Source organism: Macaca thibetana, unplaced genomic scaffold (assembly GCF_024542745.1).
Source record: "Macaca thibetana thibetana isolate TM-01 unplaced genomic scaffold, ASM2454274v1 unplaced_scaffolds119, whole genome shotgun sequence".
Lineage (NCBI taxonomy): Eukaryota > Metazoa > Chordata > Mammalia > Primates > Cercopithecidae > Macaca > Macaca thibetana.
The window spans coordinates 63,311-75,560 of NW_026088908.1; positions in this window are offsets into that span (position 1 = coordinate 63,311).

Genomic DNA, 12,250 nt, shown 5'->3' on the forward strand with positions numbered 1-12,250 from the left:
CTGGCCATCAGAGAAATGCAAATCAAAACCACAATGAGATACCATCTCACACCAGTTAGAATGGCGATCATTAAAAAGTCAGGAAACAACAGGTGCTGGAGAGGATGTGGAGAAATAGGAACACTTTTACACTGTTGGTGGGATTGTAAACTAGTTCAACCATTATGGAAAACAGTATGGTGATTCCTCAAGGATCTAGAACTAGATGTACCATATGACCCAGCCATCCCATTACTGGGTATATACCCAAAGGATTATAAATCATGCTGCTATAAAGACACATGCACACGTATGTTCATTGCAGCACTATTCACAATAGCAAAGACTTGGAATCACCCAAATGTCCATCAGTGACAGTCTGGATTAAGAAAATGTGGCACATATACACCATGGAATACTATGCAGCCATAAAAAAGGATGAGTTTGTGTCCTTTGTAGGGACATGGATGCAGCTGGAAACCATCATTCTTAGCAAACTATCACAAGAACAGAAAACCAAACACCGCATGTTCTCACTCATAGGTGGGAACTGAACAATGAGATCACTTGGACTCGGGAAGGGGGACATCACACACCGGGGCCTATCATGGGGACGGGGAGGGGTGAGGGATTGCATTGGGAGTTATACCTGATGTAAATGACGAGTTGTTGGGTGCTGACGAGTTGATGGGTGCAGCACAGCAACATGGCACAAGTATACATATGTAACAAACCTGCACGTTATGCACATGTACCGTAGAACTTAAAGTATAATAATAATAAAAAAAAAATTGGTTCAGGTCCTGCAGGACAATTATCCGTTACTAGTCAACAACATTTGTATCATCACTGGATACAAATTTGCAAGTTACATCCTAACTTCACTGAGTCAGAGCTCTTATAGTAAATAGCAAAATCAAACAATTATATAATCTATTGAATGTAGTCATCTTTGGAAAAGCCTTTTAAATAATGTTTCAGTATGTGATCACCTTCTTGGCCTTCTTTTGTTTTGTATTCTTAACACAACCATTACCATGGTGAGCTCAAGAGAAACCAAGAGAACAGTAATTTCGACCTAGAGAAATTCATGTATAATTGCAGTAATGCACGCAGTATTTCAGTAAGGCAGGAGTGTTAGAATAAAGGTGAGATGCTATGATAGAAAGGGGTAGGATCTGGCCTCCCAACTCTCCCCTCCCGGGCTTCTTGGCGTGTTGCTCTGCTGCACACACCTCAGCAAATACTGCTGATGAGCCAGAATCACCCAGAAATCTCTTAACCTTGATTCTGACTACTTTTGTAATTTGTAATATTTGTACTTCTGGTGTGATTTGAGGAACAACACATTTTAAAATTAGAGAAGATGTGGTTTTTATTCTCCTTTCTACTTGCAACCTTGAAAATTCAAGTAGCAGCAAGGGTTTGTTGAAAGTAACTTCCACCAAATAGAACCTATTACAAAGGTACTACAGAGTGTCAAATAACCACATAGATGTAAAATAGAGATGCAGACACAGATATAGAATCCAATGGTTAAACCAAATTGAGAAATGCTTGCCAGTTTGATAGGACTTTTAAAACTTGACATAAATGTTGGCTAAGGGATACAAGATGTTATGAGATGAGTGAGATGCTTGGCCTAGAACCACAGGCTCTCTTCTCTTTACAGCAGAAAATCCATAAGGAAGTCAAATCTGAAAGAATCAGGTACCATTGAATGGCATAATCAGTCATCCTTCCCATCCGGGGGCCAGCTGCGGTGACTGGTGGGCCAGTCATTCACCAACATCCATGATCCATCCTCTGGGGCATGGCTACACTTCACTCCCAGGCTCCCTGTCATTATGCAGATTAGGTAAATCATGGCCACTCTCACCTTAAGCCTCCCCCTGCCACCGTGGCAATCACCCAGTCCCAACCACAGCAAGGACAGCCGTGTTCTTGGGAACGCAGAGCAGGGGTCTGAAAGGAACTTGGATCCCTGAATACCTCATGGAGCAGTCACCAGCCTGGAACATCCTCCCTCATGAGTTTGCAAGAGAGAAAAACTCCTTGGTTCCTCAAGCTACAATACTGCAGAGTCTCTGGTCACAGCATCCTTACCTACCCTCGTCAGGAATCGTTCATGCTCATCAAGACATGAGAACAAAACTGCAGTGGCACAGTCACACTCACCCAGAACGCAGACCACCTGCTACTCACATTCATCGTATTAACACCAAAAAGCCGCCGTGGTGGATATCCTGGATGTGGACACTCGGCGGCTTTTTGCTGGAGATGCACTTTGTGCATTTATCACACGACCATCTTGGCGTCAGGAGGGGCTGCGCAGATGGCAGCTGTACACATCACAGGGAGTCTCACTCACTGGACTCTCAGCCAGCTCCCACTATCAGTGCCCGCAGAGTCCTCTCCTCCGGGAGCACGTGCTTGGACGCCACAGTGACCTCTGGATCCACACAACAGCACTGTGTGCCCCAGAAGCTTAGAAAGTACCACTGCATCAATGCCTCCACAGGTGAGGCCAGGAGCAGAAGCCAACCTCAAACAGTTAGGGTCCTCCGTGGGGCTGGTGTCCAGGCAGGAAGGTGGCTCAGTGGCTCTCCTCTCACTGTGGAACTTCCTAGGTCCCCACATGGACAGAACCGAAATAACACGCAACAAACAACAGGAACGAGAACACGACCAGCAGCTTCTGAGATGAGCAAGCTAGGCTGATCATGAGACACCTGATAGGGATGGTGCCAGAGCCCCTCCCAGTGCCCTGTGAGGACAGCGCTGCCAGCATCTCCCTAAAACCAGCCCAAGTCGAGTTAGACTCGAGGCTTCCTAGGAGTGGGCAGATCCATTCAATCTCACAGTCTGAACCTTCTAGGCCATGTGTTATGGCCCTCATCTCACATATGGGAACGCGGACACTGCACCATAGACCCGGCCCCAAGCCCTAGTTTCTTCTTTGACACCACACACCAGTACAGTGAGCACTTAGGATCTGGGCATTCACAGAAAATACTGCTTAACTAAAACTTCTGATGTAGAACATGTTTAATTCCTACTCACAGAGCTGAAAGAGTTCTGTCCTAGGAGGCGGCAGTTGTAATTAAGCATGAGAGAAGAAGGGACCAGAGTGGTGCCAAGTATTAAATATGCCTCTAAATCTATTTACCAGGTCGCCATGCTATTGTCACCTGCTTCGTTTTCTGTCCTTAAAAGACTTAATAGTTACTTTTCAAAATAGACAACCTGTTTTACTGATGCTTAGCTATAAAGTAGCGAGCTACGTATCCAAAAGGGAGATATGGGAAAACAGAAAATGTCCACAAGCGATCGGGTGGGAGGGCAGCTGCAGCAGCACCTGGCTCTGTTGCGTTGTGAGCCAGCCACATGGGCTGGACAGCTCACTTAGCCACTGAAATTATATCATCTAAGATTTTGTTGCAGTTACTTTGATAAATTCTCCTTCCTGCTATGAAGAGTAAGGTTTGGGGTTTTTTTTTTTTTTTTTTTTTTTTTTTTTTTTTTGAGTCGGAGTCTCCTGCGTCACCCAGGCCGGAGTGCAGTATTACAATCACGGCTCATTGCAGCCTTGACCTTCTGGCTCAAGCAATCCTCCCACCTCAGCCTTCCAAGCAGCTGGTACCCACAGGCGAGTTTGATTTCTTTGCTAACGAATTCCTAATTCACCTCGCAGCGGGCCTGTCAGCGCCATATGCTTAGACGTCCACCTTGCCGACCGGCCTTGTGGTCTCTAAGGTGGATGCACTCCGGTTGCCCGGGCTCTGCACGCGATGTTGAGTCTCCAAGTCTGCCGTTGTATAAGGGACTGACAGCCCAGAGTGTCTCGACGTGCCACCGTGAGCTGGGCTTTATTCCACAGGGCGACTCTGCTTCCCGTGACGAGATGTAGCATGTGAGCACAGATCAAAGGGTATCAGCAACTAACCCATTCCCCAGGTACCAAGCAGAGGACCAAGAGTTTAGTTCCTTACTTATTTGCTGCGGGCTTGATTCAAAAGACCTTTCTGGGATCCTAGGGACAAACATCTCTAACTGGTAAGAATTCTGGCTTTAGTAATGGAAGAACCACCTAAGGCCCATTTTGTAACTGCTGTTCTAATCAGAACTTGAGGCCAAAGCGAAAAATAAAAGGGGTGCCAAGATCGTGACACCCCAGTTTGCACAAGGCCAACCAGACTGCTTGAGGGGATGAAAGGAGTAGGATTTTTAAACTGCTGAGTTTTGAAAACATGGCTGTAGGCTGGGCACACTGGCTCACGTCTATAAGCCCAGCACTTTGGGAAGCCGAGGTGGGAGGATTGCTTGAGACTAGGAGTTCAAGACTGGCTTGAGTAACACAGCAATAACCTATCTCTTTAAAAAAAAAAAAAAAAAAAGTTATTAAAATAGTAACAAAAAGGTTAATACAATAAATTACTATATCAACATGGCACCCCCCTGCTGTCAGACGAGGTACAATCTCTATGTCTACGATGAGGTCCGGAGAGAAATGTAACCAGCATCATAGGGAAGGTCGACCCCAAAGCCCCACAGCACTACTCCTGTACAGTCTGTTAACCAGCATGAAGTCTCCTCCACAATCAGAAGCCTGCTTTAGAGGAAAGCTGCCCACGGGACCTGGGTGGACTCCAGACGCCGGCCGAACAGAGAGCCCCAACCTGGGGCCCTGCCGGCAGCCGCGACTGGACAGAATGGCCTCATGAGTGTCCTTTCCCACCACAAGCTGCAGACCCTGAGCCAGTCCTGGCTGTGACTGAGGCTGCGCATAAACGTCTGCGCCCAACAGCTCACCTTTGTACATGACACGCCCAGTCCACCTCATTTCAAATGTTACTCTCACCCCAAGGCGAACATGGATGTTACAGGTTAACTCACTGCATGTGTGCTAGACTTGCCCTGTAAGTGTTCAGACATTGCACGAACCGGATGAGCAAACCCCACTTTCCCTGTAAACTTTCAGACATTCCATGAGCCCGATGAACACACACAGCCAACAAACCCTGGAATGTGTAGTGCCGCGGCCTCCTCCCCTCCTGAGAGGCACGTGCTTACAGCTCCCCCGAGACCACATTTCCCAAAGCACAGAGTGTTACTCTGAAAATAAAACCTCCTTTTCCCTTCCTTTGTACATCTCGTGGTCATGTTAACAACTATTGCTACAAATGCAGAGAAACGGGGTATCATCCGTGCTGGTCACTGAATACCTAGCACCAAAGTTTCAGGGCCCCCCAGTCTGAAGGAAGCTTCTATCAACCTAAAGCCAACTCTGGAGATGAAGGCCGAGCTGGGGAAAGGCTGTGTCACCCGCAAATCCACACCACGGGGCCCTCTGCAGTTGTGTGTAAGGAACTCTTGGCCTGTCCTGGGGTTTGGGGAGATCAGGATGCAAGCAGATATCGTACGCTCTGCCACAGGACCGTGAAGTCTGCGGAACCTCAGAGGAACACGGAGACAAATGGCTGCACGAGTCCCACAGGCCGAGCCTCGATGGGCGCCCGTGTCAAGAACACAGACACGCCGGGAGGGACAGCCGATGCAGGCAACGCCTGCAACCCCAGCACGCGGCAGCGTCCAAGTATGGGGGGTCTCTGGCCAGGCTCCACCGCAACTGCCATATTCTGTGGCAAAATTTAAAAAATAGGTTGTAACTAGTTATAACTCTAACTTGTTTTACACATAAACAGAACACAGGGTACCAACAAGCTCCAAAATACTTCGCCTAGAACCAAGTCTAGAATGCAGATGGCTGTCGCTCCGAGTCTGACGAGTCCCCTTGTAGTGTCATAAATCCTAGATCTAGGTGACTAAGTGCTCTTCCTAAACCAGATGGCACCCTGAGGCTCTGAGGGCACCCTCTGTCCCGAGGCCAGTCCATCAGCCCCAGCAGAAGCTTCTAGAGTAAGAGCCTCTGGATTTGTATTGGACAGATGTAAACCAGGCAAAGTCACAGGGGCTCATCCTGGAAGCCCATCCGTTTACCCACTCATGCCCTGGAGAGCCCTGCCCCCAGCTCCACATCCGCAGTCACGCTGAACCACAAGAACTGGCTTCTAGGCCCTCAAGCCACTCCCTCTCACCCCTGGACAGAAACTTCTCAAACTGTGAAGCCCAGAGTAGCCTTAACAGGTGGTCCCAGCAGAACTGGCCTCTGCATGAATTGATTTTTTGTGTGTGGGGTGGTGGTTCTTGTTCTGTCACTCAGGCACAGTGCACCATAAACACAGTGGTGCTATCATGGTTCACTGCAGCCTCAACCTGCCAGGCTTGGGTGATCCTCTAGCCTCAGCCTCCCAAGTAGCTGGGACCACAGGTGCACATCACCACTCCTATTCAATTTTTTGTACAGTCAGGATGTTGCTATGTTGCCCAGGCTGGTCTCGAATCCCTGGGCTCAAAAGTGAACTGCCCACCTCAGCCTCCCAAGGTGCTGGGATGACAGGTGTGAGCCACTATGCCCAGCCTAGAATTGGTTTTTCTTAAACCTGAGTTTGACACATGAACCCCACTCACATAGATATCAGCAACTCTCACAGCTCGAGGGTTTTTCTGAAACCCGATTCTGTCCGTTCCAGGTCAGTATCTAAGAAAGGGTCAGAACTGACCCTCCCTCAGTGAAGCCTAAGGGCAAATGCAGCAGCATCTGGTAATGAGGGGCGCGCCTTCGTGCCCATTCTGTAGTGTTTCCTGTTAGCTATTTTACCTTAAGCTAAAAATGGTTCCCCTTTACCCGGGACACGGTGACACAGACAGCAAAACACATGAGATTCAGTGTGATCCCACGCCCATCACTGCTGACCTCAAATTCTTTATTTTTTCGTTTTGCTTCTAGAGTTTGTACTCTCTCCCGGGGTTCCAGGCCTGTGGATTCAACCAACCATAGATCAAGAACGTTTTTAATGTGTTTGTACTAAACATTCAGATTTTATTATTCATTAAACAACTACTCGCATGGCATGTCCATGGTATAGCTGTTACGAGCAACCCTGACATGACTGTCTGCAGGAGAACCTGCGTATGCCATATGCAAATACCATGCCATTTTATAGCAGGGATCTGAGTGCCCACAGACCTTGGATTCCATAGGCAGTCCTGCTGCCCACCCCCATGGGCACTGTGGAATGGCTATAATAGAAAATATGGAGGTTTAAACAGTTATGTACTAAATCTAATCTTTTGTTAAGAAATTACTGTGTATCACTTGTATTATTTGGAAGTCCTTCCTGGCCCAGAGACTTGACATGTTCTTATCTTTTTGTCCACTGATCTAGTCATTCCAGTAAGTTTATTGAACACAAATCAATTTTACAATTAAATTCTTACAGGAATCATGCTCAATCTGTAAGCTGCTTTGGTTTTTAAAGTGAAATAACCAATAGTTTTGCAAACCAGCTATATCATAGAATAACAGGATAAAGCAGCCCCATGACATGCAAAAACATTGGGTTTCAAAGCTAACCAGTATAAAACACGTTACAAACCTCTAAATATGAAAACGTTTTACACCACAACAGATATTCCAGAAGAAAACAAGATGTTCAAAAAAGGCCTTTGCAGAAAAGCACTTTCCCCTTCATTTTTCACATGATTTCCAGAAGCTTGTGTTTGGCGATGACCATGAACCAGAAGTAGCATCTGCTGCAACTACTGCCACCATAACACAGAATATTAAGGCAAAAAAAAAAAAAAAAAAAAAAAAAAAAAAAAAAAAGACACGGCATATTTCCTATTGATGAGAACAGGTAGAGTGTTATAAAATGAGTGTGTTCTAAAGTCAACAATGTTCAAATTCTAGGTCTCCTGCAGACACTAGACGGTAACCTCCAAAGCTTATGTACTTGGTAACGTTCAAGGAGACCAAGTTCAGAGCTGTCACAATGCAGCACTATCCTCACGCGATTATCTCAGGTGGGTTTGAGGGCAAGTGCCCCCATCACAGTGGGAAAGCTGCCCAGCCCAGCACTTCCTGAGATCACAGACCTCCGCCCTCCCATGTCTTCAATAGTTCCTTTACACTGGGAACCAGACAGCAAAACCTAAAACACTTCCTCAAATCTCAGGACAGTCTTTAGAGCTCTTTTCCTTGCCCCTTCTCTTACGGAAAAAGCCTATTTTGTACGCAATCTGTAGTGCTTACCAGAGCTGGGGCGGAAAGAGAGCTAGTGTTTGGTAGATCGAGTTTCAAGCGTGGGGAGACCAAGAAGTTCTGGAAATGGGTGGCCGTGATCGCGGCACGACAGTGTGAACGCACTTAATGCCACCAAACCACACAATTAAAAATAGAGTGCTATGTAATTTTACCACAATCAAAAGACTAACTGAGAAAACTCATCTATAATTACTGTCATTTCCAACATCTTGCATCCTGTAAGTTGCATTTGCTTTTGGAAATCTTCCGAGCAATCATGAAAGACTAATACCATGTCATCTCTGAAACTCAAAGTCGTTCAAGGGTTTTGATGACAGGAAAGTAGCTGGAAAGCAAAGCATCCATTAGACACGGCAGCCGTGGTAGGACAAACACATGGTAGGAAGGTGGTGGTCATGTTACACACAGATGGGAAGGCTGTGGGGAGCCACAACACCTGATGCTCGGGAGGCACCTGGGCAGGAGCTGAGAATATACCAAACATGTTCGATCACGCAACATTCACGGACCCTGAGTCCAGCCACCGCCGCTGACATCCACTGTGGCCGGGGTGTCCTCTGCCAGAGATATACACCCTGCCGAGGACAGTGTACAGACTAGATGTCAAAGCACAGATATGCTCAGGTCCAGCTGTTCAGATAGAAGCAAACACATTTCCCAGACCCCAGCAGCATCACTCTCCACCTGACTGCACCCTGGTCCCATTTATTCTCGAACCCGTGTCTCCCGGACCCCACAGCTTGACTCTTCACCTGACTAAACCCCGTCCCGTGCATCCCCGCACCTGTGTCTCGGCCCTCACTCACTCCCTCACTTCCTCGTTGGGTCAGGAACCAAGAATCCACTGTGTGCCTGGTGCACTGAGCCTTGTCAGGGGCCTCTGGGACGAATGCTGGGACACGCAACTGGGAACTCCCAGTGCACACGTTGCTCTCCTGCAAGACGCTTGGCTCTTATCTGCGGGAGCCGACACCCACCCCTACAACTGACTGCACGCTTAGAAAAGTCACAGAAGGCCCCTCACCAACCCAGCAGCACCGAAGCCACATCCCACTTGCCTGCTGGCTCCTGAGCCTCCCACTCTGTGATTACTTGCTCCTTCGGTTCCCTGCCTTGAATCCACTGGTTCCTCTCCACACAGGCCTCTTTCCTGTCACCTTCCTGTGAGCAAGCACATTTCCTGTCATTTTCCTGTCAGCAAGCACATGCGTCCAGCCTGATCTTGCTGATGTGCTCCAGCTGGCCCTGGACTCGAACCGCGCTGCTGCGGCTTTCCATCAGTGTGGCATCTGCGAGTTACCTCCTGGGAAATGCCAGGTGATGGTAACATCAACTAGGAGGCACCGCTGAGAAGCAGAACGCATGGTGCGGTGCCCAGAACGTCACGTCCTTGAACAGATGCTCCATGTCTTCTCTCCTGGCAGAGCTTCGCTGTAGGAAGGCAGCCATTCCTCCAGTGCTGCTACTTCCAACACCGGGGAAAGCAAGCTTCAGAAATGAACGGTGTCAAAGAGGCAGGACCCACCAGCAGGGCTGCCGGCAGCCGGATGACCACAGCCCCAGCGTTCCCCAGCCACCATGGCTGACAGCCCAGGCTCCAGAAACGCACGGCTTCAACCTTTGGAATAAAAACCCTCCCAAGCCAACTATTATTTTCAACAATGGGATTGGGGAGTGGGGTGTTCTAACCCTGCCTCTCTCGACAGCACAGATCATCAGATCCCAGTTCTTACAGGATTGGGGAGTGGGTGGGGGGGGTTCTAACCCTGCCCCCCCTCATAGAAAATAACTGGGGTCTGATGATCTGTGCTAGGTCAGCACTTTGCTTCCGCCACATGCAGTCCTCATCAGCACCAGGAAAAGTCAGAAGCGTTGAGTGATGACACCAATACCAACACGTGCGGTTCTGACAGCTCCGGTAACTGGCTGCACAGATACAACCCGACAGTGGTGAGATCCACGGACATCACCAGTTTTCCCAAGGATTGTGTTCCTGAATCTTCTGCGTTCGGAATAACGGTCTTGTTTGCCAGGGCTGAGCCATGCTTCCCTCTCACCTGTCCTCTGCCTTCACCAGCTTCGTGCGCGTTTCCAGGCAAGTGTTTGTGCAGGTGCTATCACTTATTTCCACAGCGAGAATATACACAGACACCACACAGAAATGGGCAACCCCGTTAGGAGCTGTGCAGGGACATCTAACTCATCAGATGTGCCAAATTCCTGTTGCCATGGAAATTTAACTAAACTAACATTGCTATGACCTCATCTCTTACTGCACCACTAAAGATCATCCGGGTAAGAGGAATGTGCCTCTGCATAGCATTCAGCTCAAGTTTACATGTCGGTTTTTCCTGAATATGGTTATGTGAGATAGAAAACAGTAAGATGGGGTGTAACGTCTAGTATAGGATCATTGTGTCACCTAGGCTCAAACACTTCAAGATCCTCAGAAAATGAAGTTTAACTCTGGGGACGTGAGTTACATAGTAACTTGTTTTGGATACTGTCTCTTTCGCCATCTAAATGTCAACACCAAAGAAGTTCTTGAGTTCCTTTTGAAATTGAAAGGAATTTACAAACCATAAAAGCCCCAATATTAAAGGATACAATTCAGTCTGTTTAGCGTATTCTCAAAGCTGCACATCAACCACTAGTATGTAATTCTGGGACTTTTTCACCACGGACCGAAGAAACCTTGAACCCATTAAGAGTCAGCACCTGCTCCTTCCTTCCGCCAGCACCTGGCAATCGCCAGCCAACTTCCATTTCTCTGGATTTGCCCATTCTGGACACCTGTTGTGAGGAGAATCGTACAGTGCGTGACCTTTGGCGTGACCTTCGGTGCTGGCATCTTTCACGTCCAAGGTGAGTGGAATTCTCACAATGAGTGACCTGTTGACACCTGGACTGTTTCTACTACTTCGAATACTGATGCTATGAAGATTCTTGCATAAGATTTTTTTTGTAAAAGTGTTTTCAGTTTTCTTGGGGCATATGCCTAGGAGTGAAATTGCTGGGACGTCCGGTGATTTCATATTTAACTTTTCTGAGGAACTGCCAGACTTTTCCACATCAACTGTACCATTTTACTTCCCCTCCCACTAGCAATATGTCAAGACTTCAGTTTTCCCAAATTCACCACGTCACTGTCCAATACTGGGGTTTTACCCCTCCCGGTGGTTGTGAAGTGGTATCTCACAGTGGTTTTGATTTCCATTTCTAAGATGATGAATTCTGCTAACCATCTCATGTGCTTTTTAAGGCATTTATATGTCTTTCTTTGGAGAATGTCTATTCAAATCCTTTGTCCATTTTTAAATTGGATGGTTATTAAAAGTTTTTAAATATATTCTTGATATCAGGTCCTCATTGTGACAATGTATCCTGTTCTGTGGGTTGTCTTTTAACTTTAATAGTATCCTCTGAAATGAACATTTTAATTTTGATACTGTCTTTTTTCCTTCAGTTGCTTGTTACAGCTTTAGACGTCTCAGCCAAGGAAACATTGCCTAATCCAACGTAACCGTTTCTCCAGAATTCTCCTCTAAAGGTGTCATGGGCTGAACTGTCCCCTGCCCCCCCTCCAAGATTCCCATGTTAAAGTCACAACCCCAGAAACTCAAAATGTCACTGTATTTAGATACAGGGCCTTTAACTTGGCAATTTAGGTCCCATGAGATCTTAAGAGTGGGCCCTGATCCAGTATGACTGGTGTTCTTTTAAGAGAATTTAGACACGGTCCTCAGTGCTGCACGCACATAAGAGAAACCTGTGAAGACACAGAGAAGACACCGTCTACACAGCATGGAGTGAGGCCCCAGAGAATCCAACCCTGCCCGCACCTTGATCCCAGGCTTCCAGTCTCCAGGAAAAAGGAAACAAGATGCTATTGTCTAAGTCGCACGGTCTGTGGTGTCCGTTATGGTACCCAGCAGACTGACAGAATGGGTCTCACAGTCGACTCCTTACATTGGATCCTTGTTGAGCTTTGCCTGTAGGGTGAGGAAGGGTCCAGTCCATCCTTTTCCATGTGGATACCCCAGTTGTCCCAGCACCATTGAGTTGTGAAAGGAAAAAAGAAAAGCAACCCTTACCGTCCTTTCT